Below are 16,267 nucleotides of genomic sequence, written 5' to 3' on the forward strand. Positions count from 1 at the left end.
TCAGAGTAGATGGCAGCAGGGTGTATGACACGCAATGAAGCGTGACACATCATCTGTTGCTGGTGGCCAGCCACCAGCAGTGTCTAAGCGTTCAAGGGCTCATTTTAAAGCTATTGTTAATGCCCCCTAATCGTTCCCCTCCCTGGCCACACCATGGGAGGAACGAAAGGCAATGAATGAAAGTGAATCGTATTCACCCAGGTATCTTGTCTGTACCAGAGCTGACAGGGAAATCATTTGTATCGGTGAAGCCTCAGTTCTTTATAGAGCATTTAGAGGAAAAGTTCAGGGAGGAGGAAGGCTTGTCCAAAATGCGGTCTGGTTCAGTCTTGAAAAAAATAGCATCCCCTGTGCAGTCACAGGCCTTACTCTCTTGTAAGAAGCTGGGGGATGTTTCAATTACTATCACGCCCCATAAAAGTTTAAATATGGTCCAAGGCATTATTTCCCACATGGGACCTCCTTTTACAGTCCGATGACGAGCTGCGCCCAACTTAGAGTGATGAGGTGTCCATTCGTCAGGCCCATCCAACGGGGTATGAGGGATCATCAAGTTGCAACCAGTGCCTTCATCTTGGCCTTCGAGGGTGACACATTACCTGAGAAGGTCAAGGTAATGGTCTACCATTGTGATGTCAAACCCTATATCCCCCCACCCCCCGATGTGTTGGAAGTTCGGCCATATGTCTTCTCTCTGTGCTTCCACCCTCATCTGTCGTGATTGTGGTTGACCATCCCATCCTGATGCTACATGTGCCCCGCCTCCCATCTCTGTCAACTGCGGGGAGCACCATCCCCCTTGCTCGCCGGACTGTAAGATTCTACAGAATGCACGGCAAATAATGGAATAGAAGACCCTGGATGGACTGACATACACTGAGGCTAAGCATAAGTTTGAACGACTACATCCAGTACGCATGACGTCCACTTATGCTGCCACTCTCGCTCCTGTTACAGTTCCCATAGCTGCACCACACTCTGTCAGCACTCAGAGCCAGAGAGCCACACCTGCCCCCTTGATGGTGGGTGGTACTTCACTCCCTGTTGCTCCTGCTCCATCTACTTCAGGAGAAACACGCCCCCAACCATTGGGGACATCAGTTCCCCCTTCCAAGCCGGAGAAGAGTAAGACGTCTTCGGCTCTTCTCGCCAGGAAGGGGTCTCTTGGGGACCTCCCTTCGCAAATTCCGACTGGTTTAGAAGTGGACACCCGCAAGTGGCTCAAACAACCACCGGTCACTGGTCATAGAGCCTCACCGTCGTCGTCCGTCCCTGAGACTGACCCAGTGAAGCCCTCCCAGCCTGAACCACCGAAGGCACAGCGAGATAAGCTGAGAAAGGGAAAGGTTCCCAAGAATCCCGACGTTGTGGTGGCACCCGACGGACCACTTCCTACAAGCTCAGCGTCTGAGGACGAATTCGAGATTCTGGCGTCTGCTGAAGACCTGGATCTCGCTGGTCCCTCAGACGCCATGGATGTCTCTCACGCTGGTACTGAATCGGTGGCAACGAGTGAACAACCGGCGTAAAATGCCTTGTAAGTAGGCTGTTTATGTTTCCTTATTGGCAACGTTACGTAGCGGTCTGTATGAAAATCACTGGCTGTGCTGTGTGCAGTCTGTGGCTAGTTTGCATTGTTGTCTGCCATTGTAGTGTTGGGCAGCGGCAGCTGGATGTGAACAGTGCATAGCGTTGCGCAGTTGGAGGTGAGCCGCCAGCAGTTGTGGATGTGGGGAGAGAAATGGCGCAGATTTGAAATTTTTAAGACTGGATGGCATGAACTGCTATATATATTATGATGATTAAGGTAAATACATTGTTTGTTCTCTATTAAAATTTTTCATTTGCTAACTATGCCTACTAGTAGTTAGTGCCTTCCGTAGTTTGAATCTTTTATTTAGCTGGCCATAGTGGCGCTCGCTGTATTGCTGTAGCTTGAGTAAAGAAGATTTTTGTGAGGTAAGTGATTTGTGAACTTAGCTGAGGATACCTCACTGGAATCTTCTGATTTTTTCTTGTAGTTTGTGTAATTAGTGTAGATTTTGTTTATTGCTAGCGCATAATTGTAGAGAGAATCTCCTTTGTAGTTGCAGTCTTTCATTGTTGTACAGTAAAACAGGTGTGGCATGCATGTAGATTTGCACCAAGTATTTCGCAGCTGCACTTGCAATTAACTAGATATTATTTTCAGTGCTATGTTAATGTGTTCCCCTATTTTTGCTCATCAAATTGGGTTTTTCTGTGTTGTCGTGTGAAATATTGTGACAATAATGGCGTGTGAATAACCTAATACTAGGCTCCAAAGTAAACTGAGAAATAATAGTGAAGAGGAAAGCAGTGTGCTAACGCCACCATGTAATGAATTAACAAATATTCAAAGCAGTAATTTGGTAACTGTGCATAGGGAAATGGAGCGGGCGTCAAATAATGGTGTAGGCAGTGAAACAATTAGTGAACAGGGAAGCATTATCGATCGATCGGTCGGCAACAGCTCGCCTCAGGATTCCGAAATGACAGGACACAATCTTGCAAATACTGTTGATTCAGGTTTTGCGTCCTCACCATTTTCTCAAATAAATCAAGACACATTTTCTGCTTTTCGAAATGCGAATATTGCCGGTTCAAATGCACTGCCGAATAGCACTGAGGAACATGTTACAGACACCAATGCACTGTTATTACAGTTAATGCAACAAATGGGACAAAGGCTACAAAAGTTAGACACAACGCTTGAACAAAATCAGAAACAAATGGGACAAAATCTTCAAAAGTTAGACACAATGGAACAACACCAGAGACAAACACAGCAACAGTTAGACGCAATGGAACAAAATCTTCACACGACACTTTAACAAACAGGTGAAGATTTAACTACTGAGTTACATAACATTGAATCGAAATGTCAGAAAGTCTGTAATGACGTAAAAACACAAATTTGTGACCATTTCCAACCTATTTTTTCACGGCATGAAAATGCATTACAGAATCACGAAGCAGCCATTGAAGAACTGCAAACTATTGTTTATGAAAATCATGAGACCTTGCAAGCTAAAATTGACTCAGTTGCATCTACCGATTCGGTTACACACTTGCAAAAATTTAAGACAACTTAAAGGACATAGTAGATACTCTGTAAATTGGTTCAGAAAGACACATGGAGGAAATTAGTTCATTATCAGAGAAAGTGGTTGAACTTTCGGATCAGCTAAATAATTTATCTACAAAGGTAGATGATGATCTGAATGACACAAGACCTGTAGCCTTTACTGAAACTGAAGAGTATGCACAAATTAGAAAATTCAAACAAAATCAAAATCAAATGAATACACTGTACAAAAGAGAAATCCGGGAAGTACAAGATCAGTTGGCACAAGTAATACAAGAATTACATATTTCAGAGGACACACGCGCTCCAGTACGGGAAGAGGGACATAGAATAATGAAAAATAATAACACAGGACACTTCAGAAATTATGAAAGAAATTGGCAAGGTGCACCGAATTTTGAGATGGAACCGCCGAAACGACGTATCAATGACCGACATGCGACTCGCCGACATGATGATTTTGACTATAAGCTGTTCATTACTACACATAAATTCAAAACATTTAAGAACTCTGACAACGACATTCATCCACAAGCATGGCTTCATCATTTCTCTCATTGTTTTCCTCCCAACTGGTCATTAGAACACGGATTAGAATTTATGTGTGGCTACTTAGAGAATGAACCAGCTGTAAGAATGCGATCGCTCATTCACAATTGCCACAGTGAAGGAGAATTTTACCATGCCTTCCTCTCAGCATATTGGTCTCAAGCCACACAAGACCGAGTAAAACATGGCATCATAATGATGAAACATTTCGAACAATCTGAATTTTCCAGTCTTGTGAAATATTTTGAAGACATGTTGCACAAGAATCAGTACCTGTCAAACCCATACAGCCCCTCAGAACACATCCGCATTTGCTTCATCAAATTGCCTGAACATTTACGACATATTATTTTGGCAGGACGTTGCAAAGACGACATTGAAGCTTTTCAGGGACTGTTACAAGAACTGGATATTGACTCTGACAATCGCGGAACGCGAAAACAGGAGCACAACAATTACAGATCACGTCCGTCACAATTCCGCGATGACAGAAATAATATACGACAATGCTATTCTTTCAACGTAAATCGTGACCGAAACAGACACCACCTGTATGACAACCGTTGGCAGAGTAGTAATAATTACATCGAAAGATCACCTCTCCGCGGTAATGACTATCACAGAGACAATCAGAGAAACAGGCAATATAGGAACCAAAATAATTATTATCAAGGGAGACAGAATAACTTTAGATGCAACGGTCCAGCGCACAGTTACGATTCAGGGAGAAATTCTCCATCACGTGACCGACAAGAAAGAAACTATGGAATCTACCGACATGACGACAGACGATATGATCGTAACGACAGACCTGAATTGCATCAGAACTGGCGGGATTCAAACAGAGAATTTGTAGAAGTTAGGTCTCCAAATCCCAATAACGACGCGCCCCAACAAAGACACAATAGGCAATGACTCATCCGCTGGCAGCCCAAAATGGTACTTATGAAACTGACGACGCAGCTGCCGTAGCTAGTAATTACGTAAAAATGGAAGACATTAGGGACATCTTACTCCAGGAACACGACGTAAAACATAACAACATTGCATGTCCTGTGATTACAATTACCGTAAATGACGCAAAATTTACGGCAGTACTAGACTCTGGCAGTCCCATTTCAGTAATTAGTGAAACAGCCTTTAGCAAATGCAACAAATCGACCGATTGTCCCATACTTCTGTTACGTAAGGTTAAATTACAAGGTGCAATCTTTGGAAAAAATGTAGATGTACGCCAACAAACCAACTTAGAATTCTTTTGTCAAAGCCACAGCTTCTCTATGAACTTTCTTATTGTTCCATTATTGTCGACGGAAATTATATTGGGAGTAGACTTTTTGAATGAATACAAAGCAACCTTAAACTTTCACGATGCTGAAATAAGTTTAGAGAAAGAAAGTAAGTCAATAGCTTTGAAATTTGAAGATTGGCTCTCAAACCATGACGAGGAAATTAATCGGCTTTACCTTGTGTTAGACAACAGCTCAGAATTTTCTACGGAACTAGACACTAACAATCACTCTGCAAGTACTGACAGGGATGATATCGACGACATATTTGATACCAATGAGTTAATTCACAATACAATTCAAACAGTTGAGAATTGTAATGACACTGATAGGCAAGACCTTTTTGAGATTTTACAAGCACATTCCACAGTTTTTACTCACAAAACAGGAACAATCAAGGCATTTAAATACCAAATTCGTGTTCGTGAGCATACTAAATTTTGTGTTAGACCATACGTAATTCCGGCGCATTATTGGGACCGTGTTAGAACAGAAACACAATCAATGCTTAATGAGGGCATTATTGAGCCTGCAGTAAGCTCATACAACAATCCATTACATGTTGTTGAGAAGAAAAATGGATCGATCAGGCTTGTCTTAGATTCGAGACAAATCAATGATATCATCATTCCTGAAACAGATAGGCCACAGACGATGGAAGAACTTCTTCAAAATTTTAATGGTGTAAAAGTGTTGTCCTCTATTGATCTCAGATCCAGCTTTTATCAGATCGAACTTCATCCAGAATGTAGAAAATACACAGCTTTTCTTTGTTTCGGCGCTTGTTATCAATTTCGGAAACTTCCTTTTGGTTTGAACATTTCTTCGGCAGCATTCATTCACGGGCTAAATTCCATATTACCTGAGTTCTTAAAACGTCACATCACCTTATATGTGGACGATATTCTAATAACAGAAGCTTCATGGGAACAACATAATCGCATCCTCAACAGTTTGTCACGTATTTTTGCAGAATCTGGAATTACAGTTAACTTGGAAAAGTCTGAATTCGGTAGGTCAAAGGTGAGGTTTTTGAACATATTATTTCTTCTGAAGGCATTCAGCCAGATCCTGAAAAGTTAGAAGGGATCAGAGCCATTCCAGTTCCATCCACAAAAAGACAAGTCCGCAGTTTTCTAGGTCTCGTAAATTTTTACTGTCGTTTTCTGAATATGCAAATTCTAGTTACACCAAAACTTTGTTCTCTCACTGGAAAAAATACTATTTGGAACTGGGACGAACGAGAACAGTTGGAATTCAATTCTTTGAAAGAATCGCTACTTAACGCGTCATTACTAGCGCATCCAGATCTCTCACAAGATATTTGCCTTAGCACGGATTCTTCCAAAGTCGGTCTTGGTGCCCATTTATTTCAAGAAGCCATAGAAGATGACATTACTGTTCAGAAAACCATTGCTTTTGCTATCCGAGTGCTAACAAAATCTGAAAAAAATTATTCCGTTACTGAATTAGAAGCCTTAGCTATCGTTTGGGCATTTAACAAGTTCCGTTTCTTTCTTTCTGATAAGCACGTAGAAGTATACAGTGATCATCATGCATTACAATTTCTTATGTCTTCAAAATTAAATAATGACAGGTTAAAACGTTGGGCATTGTTTCTGCAACAATTCCACTTGTCAATAGTCTACGTTCCCGGCAAGGAGAACATTATTGCGGACGCACTGTCACGCGCACCGGCTGGGCTTGAGAAAAGTAACACAGAAGGCAACCTCGAGAAAAATTTCAGTATTCTTTACATTCAGAAAGTCCCCTTTGAAAATTTCATCACCACATCTTTAAAGGACTTTGCTCATGAACAACATAAAGATCCGACATGGAAAGACATCAAGAGCAAATGGCATGAAAAGACACACACACAGATTCGGCATTATTATCTGGTTAGAAACAAGATACTGTTCAAACGCTGCACTGTTGATGACAAGCTATGGGTACTTTGCATTCCTGACGATTTTGTTAATAAGCTCATTTGGTACATTCATTTCAGCTATGCACATTTTGGCCCACGAAAATGTTATCATATTCTATGAACGACTTGTTATTTTAACAATATGGAAAAGCGAATTCGAAGAGCCTTGTCTATTTGTAAACTTAGTCAAAAGGCGAAACCATCTACTATCTCCCATCGTGCTCCGCTGTTTCCTATCATTCCTTCTAAATTAAAAGAATTTGCTGCTGTTGATCTCTTGGGACCGCTTGTCAGAACATGTAATGGATTTTCGTACGTTCTAGTCGCTGTTGAACTTACTTCAAAATTTGTTTCTTTCACACCGTTACGTAAAGCCACTGGACGGTCTGTATCCAACGCCTTTGTTAAAAATTTCTTACGTGAAGTTGGACACGTTAGTAAAGTCATTTCAGATAACGGACCGCAATTCAGATCTGCTGTTTGGTCACGCATGTTTTGGAACCATAAAATCAAACCTGTTTTTATTTCATTGTACTCACCACATTGTAACCCCTCCGAACAGATTATAAAAGAAATCAATAAGCTTTGCAGACTTTATTGTCACAGAAAGCATCAGCATTGGGACAGATATTTACACTTATTTCAAAACGTGCTGAATGAAATGCCTCACGACTCCACTGCTTTACCACGTACTCTTGTACTAAAGAATGAAGAACCACCGAACAGAATCAGAGAGCTTGTACCTTTTCCGAATACACGTAAACTTCGACACAAAGACATAACTGATTTAGCTATTAAAATATAAAATCTGCAGCAGACAAAACGAGAAAACTACACGGCAAACAAATGCAAAGAAATTATATATTGGTCAAAAAGTTCTCATTAAAGCTCATTCATTGTCACATAAGAAGAAACACTTGAGTCACAAATTCTTTCTAATTTACAATGGACCTTACAGAATACGGCGTATACCACATGATAATTGCGTTGAAGTTGAAACTCTGCGTACTAAGAAGAGTAAAGGTTTACACCACATTTCACACATAAAACCGTTTATTGAAAGATAATCTGCTTTTTAACTTTGTCTTAGCCATAAAACTTTTCACTTCACATTTCTAGTATGCTTTGTCAGACTTAGAAACTGTTAACATGCAACAATGTTTTGAAGTTCACTATCCAATCTAGAACCTAGGGAACATATTTAGACAGTATTTACGAGTGCATTGTTATAGTGAACAGACGACGCAGTGTTATTGTGTGTGTACATTCTTTCTTGTTAGGTGCACGATTACGTAACGACCATAAGGCTGACATACTTAGAACATCTACCTGTACTGTTAACGAGATTTTAATGCAACATTTTGGTTTACTTGAAAATACATTCTGGATTTAAAGTACTTTCTGAGAGATACCAGATGACACAGTGGATAGTTTATGTGACAGCTACACATGTTTTAGTAGTAACTTTTGTGGTATAGCTACAAGGAGACAGCCTTTTCCGTAGCACAACAATACGTTACAGCACAGTACTTTCTTCATCACAACAATAAGCGTAATAACTAAGATATCTTTACGCAAAGCATTTCACTTTTGTTTATCATGAGGTAAGTACATTGACTTCTGTAGAACTTAGCTTTCGGAGGACGATAACTACGAGATTTCCACAGAGATTATCTTACAACATGACGCACAGTTTAGCGCTATAGTACAAGTAGTTGAGTGATTAGTTTTGTACTTAAAACATTTATTTTTAAAGATATTTGAAGTACAATGATACAAAGGTTTTCTGTAGTACATTTCATTCCATTACTGTAGTCTGTAGCACCTGAGGGTATAATTACATTAATCCTCAGGGGGTACACACCTACTTTGTGTACCATGTGTTTGGCAAGCACAAGGAGCCCTAGCTAATATGGTATTTGCTTATACAACTTTACACATCGGTACCATATTTCTCTAATACATAAATTACACGGCAATCTGATCATTTAACTGGGAGACAAACATTTTTTTACTACATCAGCGACAGATGTTCACGTAATTACACCGTTGGATAACTTCACACTTACGAAATTGTATTTTGTCTGTACTTTGTGAACTGTTCATATTGTTTCAGGCCCATTGTGATATTATGAGCACTTTGAATGATATATTTCGTATGTGATCACGATTAGTAAGGTACGTTTGAGGCAGATGACACTTTTGACAAATGCAGAGAATTTTTTTTAATTATTGAAGAAAGCTACGACGATTTTGAGAGTTGACTGAGGTGTTATGATGTTATTATTACGATGACTATGTGTATTATGCTGCTGGCCGCGGTGGTCTAGCGGTTCTGGCGCTGCAGTCCGGAACCGCGGGACTGCTACGGTCGCAGGTTCGAATCCTGCCTTGGGCATGGGTGTGTGTGGTGTCCTTAGGTTAGTTAGGTTTAAGTAGTTCTAAGTTCTAGGGGACTTATGACCTAAGATGTTGAGTCCCATAGTGCTCAGAGACATTTGAACCATTTGTATTATGCTGTTGCGGTATGTTTATGATCAATAACCTGATGCTATATGAGTTATTTGATTATGCTACATATCTGTTATGATGAAATATTGATGAAGTGTCGACGAATAAGGTAAGGAATAATGAGTAGTGTTTATTGACTCTGGTTTGTGAAAAAGGTTGTTGGAAACCAAGAATCGTACTTTAAGAGTTATGAAATGTATGTAAATGCATGAATGTATTACAATGCCGATGAAAATATTTTGGACACTGTTATATCAATAGGATTTTGTTTCTACAGCTTTGTAACGCAAATTGTTGACCTGTGAAATATTTTTATATGAGACTGTCACTGTAGCGGAAACTGCTGTCGTAAATATTTCCGTAATAAAGTTAAGTGACCATCTGCACGTAATGCGTCGTGGGCACCCAGCTGTGTCAGACACCTGGAGAAAAAGCCATTAGTGTGTGCCTTTTCAGAGGCACAGGTAGAAAAAAAAGGGAGGATATTATCCTCGCTATTGACATTCCTTTTGTAATGGTCGCTTGGTCGTAGATATTGCTAATTGCTGTAATCGCACTATTTCACTCCCATTTACGGAGCTTGTTAGCACGTGATGTTAGGCTGGCGCCATTTAAATGCATTGTAGTAATCACTGCTGCTTGCTGGATCGCTTCTGTGTCTCGATGTTGATGCTGGCTCTAAATCTGGTTGTCTAGGGTTAAAAACATGAGGTCCCGTGTTTTTTTATGTGCTTTTGATGATAAATAACGAACGAAACCAACAAATATGTGAACTTCAAATATTTATTACTCTGGTGGCATCTTAATTCCACTGTCCACCAAGACCATAACACAACACAAAGTAGTATTTCCTTTACATGTTCTTTGCATTGTTTATCCACCTCAAACAATAACACACAAACACACTTTACCAAAGTGACATTCCGACTGCCTCTCGACCCTTCTTGCAGCTTGTATTTATAACATTGTCAAAGAACTACTAAAAAGAGATATAGTTTACAAGTCACATGTACATCTGTTATCATAATTTGTGCAGAAAAGTGATTAATTTGCATCGAGTGACATAATTTAACATGTTATTAAAATGACAGACAGATTTGTTGACTTGACAGAATAATTCTCTGTTACAAAAAGGCCGTTTTTTAGAAGTTTGTCAATTGACTTCTCTAATTTGCATAAATAAGTAAATAACATGAATTATTAAGAATTACATTGGTTTTCGTCTAAAATAGGATTGCTTACGTGAATACTGAGTGAAAACGCTCCTAGTGAACAAATAGGTTTCACTGGGTGATTTTTATTTAAGGAGATCCAAAATACCTAAGTTGTCCACTACTTTTCGTACTTCATATTAATTATTTAAGATGAACTCAGTGTTTTTACATGATGACATTTGCTGTATCAGTGGTCAAGTGATATTAACTTTTGTGTGGGTCAGTTATTCAGTATAATTTAATGGGTTGACTGTTTATGGAGACACGTTATGCAATCATTGTTAACATACACAATAACTTTTCTATAATCATAAATACTCGTTAAACTGGTTGAATTTGGAGGGTATCACATACTTTGGTACAGTAAAGCCTTTAATATGTTCCGTTACACTTTGTAGAGAGCAACGCAAATACGACACACTCACACTTGAAAACATATGATTACACTGTGGAGCTCTTAATTTATGATATTTACTGAAATGCCTAATGAAATGATGAGAAACATTTTACATTTATTGCCTTTGTAGTTGAGAGATTATTTTGCCTTTGGGGACGACATTTGCCCAGTGAATGACGTTTCATGCATTGCTCTATATAGGCTATATATATTTGCTCATTTGTTTTATATTTAGTTTCTAGCTGCACTGCAGCATTGGTTAAAATAAAATTTTATAGATGTACTAATATAGATATTTTATGCCTACAGATCCAGTAAATACTAACTTTATGATGTACTTCAAAAAAACGAAGGAGCACAAAAAGACATTTCCCTTCACAGGAATTTTCTTTTCAAGTACTTGATAATTTCTTTTGTAGAATAAATTGTGATGCATCACTCTAGTGTTAAGATGTGACATAGGTATTAAACATGGCCATTTTTACTGTAATATTTTTTCTGCTTGAGCTTTGTCATGTTTAGATATAAGTTACTGCATTTGCTGCTGCTGTTTGCCAGGCATAATGTTACTGAATTTGACTTTGTATTACGCTGTTAAGCCAGTTTTACTACGGATTTATTTTTCTTGTTTGCTGCACAGTGCTCTATATTAGTTGTAATATTGCAATTGCTATGCCAATTTGAATTTTCTGTCATTGCTGTTTGTACTAATTGTTTTGTGCTGCTGCATTGCCTCGTCCCTTAGTTTAGCATCTGAGCTCAGTAGATTTAAGTTAGCTTAAGAGGGGGTAGACTATATAAGAAACTAACTATGATGGATTGGAAGAAATACATTGAGAAGCTATAAGAAAATGGTTTGGCCAAAAAAAGTAGTGTACAGTGGAGAAAAACTATTTTTGAAAGAGGATATGAACAGAATACAGAAAGCATGCTTGGACAGGATTTTTTTGGTGGAAACAAATGTTGAAATAAGAAAAAAAAGATCTGTGGAATGAAGTTTTAGGTTGGACTGCAGTACCAAATGTTACACTGAAAACGAACCCTGTCATTTCCTTTTGTGTTATCCCACTATGTGTTTGTGTACCCTTGTGTATTTGTTTTTTTCCTGTGTCTGTGTACTGTTTCATAGAATTTTTTTTCTCTTCTAATACTAAGCTACATTCACTATGATGAGGAATACTGTTATCCTCAAGTATAACTGACATTAATAATATGTTATTTACTTTGTAAAGATGTTTACACATTATTAATTCTGTTCTGTTTTAATACTCATGTGTGAAGTTGATGTTTCAATAGTTATTCTGATCTTTTATGTATTTACTTATGTCATAATTCCTGTAACACTGATGTATATGTCTATTTCTATTCTTTTGTATAGCCTGTATTACTACAAATGTTGTCTGTATTGTTATGTTTTTAATGATGTATTTTGTACCTTTTTAATTGTATTCTTATATTATAAAATTGTAATTGACACCAGTTCATCATATTATTAACTTGTAAGTTCCATTTCACTGCACACGTTTCTGTTGGTCATAGTATATGGACAATATGTGAGAAGTAGGGACTGTTACTTTTTGTGCGTGTGTTAATAATTGAGCAAGGGACTGGATAACAGTATTGCTGGTTCTAAGGACAATTCCAAAAAGTTTGTGAGTGCACAAGTAGTGGTTATGGACCTGCTATATTATCCGCAAGACACTTCACTGGTGATTGTGCACCTGCACAGTCACAACAGATGGCTGCTGGCCATCTCTACAAGTACTACAGTTGGTCTGCATCTTTGATGACCCACCAATACCATTATTTCTACAAGGACTACAGTGGGTCTACACCTTTGCTAACCCACCAGTACCATTATTTCTACAAGGACTGCAGTGGGTCTGCACCTCTGGTGGCCCACCAATACCGTAATCTCTACCAGGACTACAGTGGGTCTGCTCTGTGATGACCTACCTACCAATATTCTTCAAAACGTCGAATGACTCTTTGTGGGTTTGCTCTGTTGTGGCCCATTACCTGTCAGCATGTCAAGAGTCAGCACTTTCTTTCCGTTCACTACTTCTTCAAGACTGCATGGAAATCTACTACTTCCATGTGCATTGTCTTTTACTGCTCAGACTTTGAGAAAAGAAACGGCAGTTTCACTGTGATGAATGATCAGGACTGTCTTTATGGACTGTGAGAAAATTTTAGCTTTCGACCAACATTGTATAAATAAGTGTGTGCATTGGTATCTTTGTTAATGTAATTGTGAAAAATTTTATCAAATCATTATTGGCCACCGCCCAAAACAATTTGTAAAATTTTTTTGTTGGGAGCATGGGGGCTATGTAAGTAGGCTGTTTATGTTTCCTTATTGGCAACGTTACGTAGCGCTCTGTATGAAAATCACGGGCTGTGCTGTGTGCAGTCTGTGCCTAGTTTGCATTGTTGTCTGCTATTGTAGTGTTGGGCAGCTGGATGTGAACAGCACGTAGCGTTGAGCAGTTGGAGGTGAGCCGCCAGCAGTGGTGGATGTGGGGAGAGAGATGGCAGAGTTTTGAAATTTGTAATACTGGATATCATGAACTGCTATATACATTATGACTTTTGAACACTATTGAGGTAAATACATTGTTTGTTCTCTATCAAAATCTTTCATTTGCTAACTAAGCCTATCATTAGTTAGTGCCTTCAGTAGTTTGAATCTTTTATTTAGCTGGCAGTATTGGCGCTCGCTGTATTGCAGTAGTCTGACTAACGAAGATTTTTGTATGGTAAGTGATTTGTGAAAGGTATAGGTTAATGTTAGTCTGGGCCATTCTTTTGTAGGGACTATTGAAAGTTGCGCTAAAAATATTGCGTGTCAGCTTAGTGTTGATCAGAATAAGTAAAGAGCGAAATGTCTGAGTACGTTCAAATAATGTAAGGGGTTAACCAGCATAGTAATTCTAAAATTGTTCCAAGGGGACGTTTCAGCTTTCCCAGTCCCTTTCTGAGCCATGGATAATATCATCCTCCAGTGGAACTGCAGCGGTTTCTTCCATCATCTAGCTGAGCTCTGACGACTTATCAGCCTTCACCCTTTCTTCTGCATTGTTCTACAGGAAACTTGGTTTCCAGCGATGCGAACCCTTGCCCTCCGTGGCTATCGTGGTTATTATAACAACCGGGCAGCTTATGAAAGGGTGTCTGGTAGCGTCTGCATCTATGTCCTTCACTCTCTTCATAGCGAGTCCGTCCCACTCCAAACAACTTTAGAGGCTGTCGCTGTTCGGGTGTGGACGCCACAGGCTGTTACTGTCTGTATCTTCCACCGGATGGTGATGTCCCACAGCATGTCCTGGCTGCGCTGATCGCCCAATTGCCACCACTTTTCTTGCTACTGTGCGACTTCAACGCCCCTAACCCTCTGTGGGGTGGGTCAGTGGCAACAGATCGACATGCCGTCATTGAGAATGTATTGACACAGGTCGACCTGTCCCTTTTAAACGATGGTGCCTTCACAGATTACAGTGTGGCATATGGCACATACTGCGCCATTGACCTTCCGATCTGCAGCCCTAGCCTCTTACCGTTTGTCCAATGGAGTGTGCATGACGACCTGTGTGGCAATAGCCACTTTCCGATCCTTCTGTCACTGCCACAACGTCAATCTTCTGGGCGCCCTTGCAGATGGGCTATGAATAAGGCTGACTGGGATTTGTTCTCCTCCATTGCCACTATTGAGCCTCTTTCTAATGACGCCATTGATGCGGTGGAGCACTCGGTCACCACCGGCACCGTTACTGCCGCAGAATCTGCCATTCCCCTTTCTTCTGGGTCCCCTCGGCGGCGGGCTGTGCTTTGGTGGTCACCTGAGATTGCTGAGGTTATTAAAGATCGCTGGCGGGCGCTGCAGCGTCACAAGCGGCATCCATCTTTAGAAAACCTCGTCTCCTTTAAACGGCTCCATGTGTGTGGCGCGCCGCATCATTCGCCAACACAAGCAGGAATGCTGGGTGTGGTATGTGACCACCATTGGCCTCCATGTCGCTCCATCGCAGGTCTGGGCCAAGATTAGTCGCCTCTATGGCTATCGGACTACTGTCAGCGTCCCTGAGCTCTCACTGAATGGAGCAGTTTGTACTTCAGTGGACTGCAAGCGACGCTTCCTCGACCTTTACAGCCGTATTTGGGTCGAGGGTGAGTTTCCGTTGCAGTGGCGGGAAAGCATTGTCATCCAGATTCTGAAACCTGGCAAGAACCCTTTGGAGGTGGACAGCTACTGCCCCATTAGCCTCACTAACGTTCTTTGCAAGCTGCTCGAACGGATGGTGTGCCGAAAATTGAGTTGGGTTCTCGACTCTCGGGGCCTCCTGGCTCCGTCTCAGGGTGGATTCCGAAAAGGCCGCTGTATTCTTTGACATGCGGAAGGTATTCAATACGACGTGGCGCTACCACATCTTCTCTACACTTCATGATTGTAGTCTTCGGGGTCCTCTACCAATTTTCATACGCAATTTTCTGTCGCATCGTACCTTCCGCGTGCAAGTCGCGGGCTCTCTTAGTTCCTCTCGAGTTCAGGAGAACGGGGTGCCACAGGGATCTGTTGTAAGTGTCTGCCTGTTTTTAATAGCAACTAACGGGCTCGCTGAGGCGGTGTGAACGTCTGTCTCAGCGTCCTTGTATGCTGACGACTTCTGCCTTTACTATAGCTCAATTGGCATTGCAGCTGCCGAACGTCAGCTGCAGGGCGCTATCTGCAAGGCGCAGTCTATGGCTGCCTCATATTCGGCAAATTAAACAGATGTGTTGGCGGCATCTAAATGCTCTGCGATGCTCGAGCCACACCAGCTGGGGCGCCGACCGATCTACGCTCTTACGGCTCTTCCAGGTGTTAATCCAGTCTTGTCTGGATTATGGAAGCCTGGCTTATTGTTCAGCATCCCCTTCGGCACTGCAGGTGCTGGACCCAATCCTTCACAGCGGGATACATCTTGTCACTGGTGTTTTCCAGACAAGCCCTGTGAACAGCTTACTTGTGGAGGCAGGTGTCCCTCCACTGCAGATATGGTGCCACTGTTTACTGTCCGTTTATGCTGCCCGAGCATCCAAATTATCGTCTTCTGTTCCCGCTATCAGTCGTCCATCTGCCAGAACGTCGGCCCCGGTCACGTTGTACGATCGTTGTATATGTCAAAGAGCTTCCCTCCGGACTTGGGGTTTTCCCTGTTCCACCTCTTTCCTGGTCTCTTTGCCTACACCCCCGTGGTGTTCCTCGCCCTTACCTTCGGCTCGACTTGGCACAGG

Source organism: Schistocerca cancellata, chromosome 4 (assembly GCF_023864275.1).
Source record: "Schistocerca cancellata isolate TAMUIC-IGC-003103 chromosome 4, iqSchCanc2.1, whole genome shotgun sequence".
In the NCBI taxonomy this organism is placed as follows: Eukaryota; Metazoa; Arthropoda; class Insecta; order Orthoptera; family Acrididae; genus Schistocerca; species Schistocerca cancellata.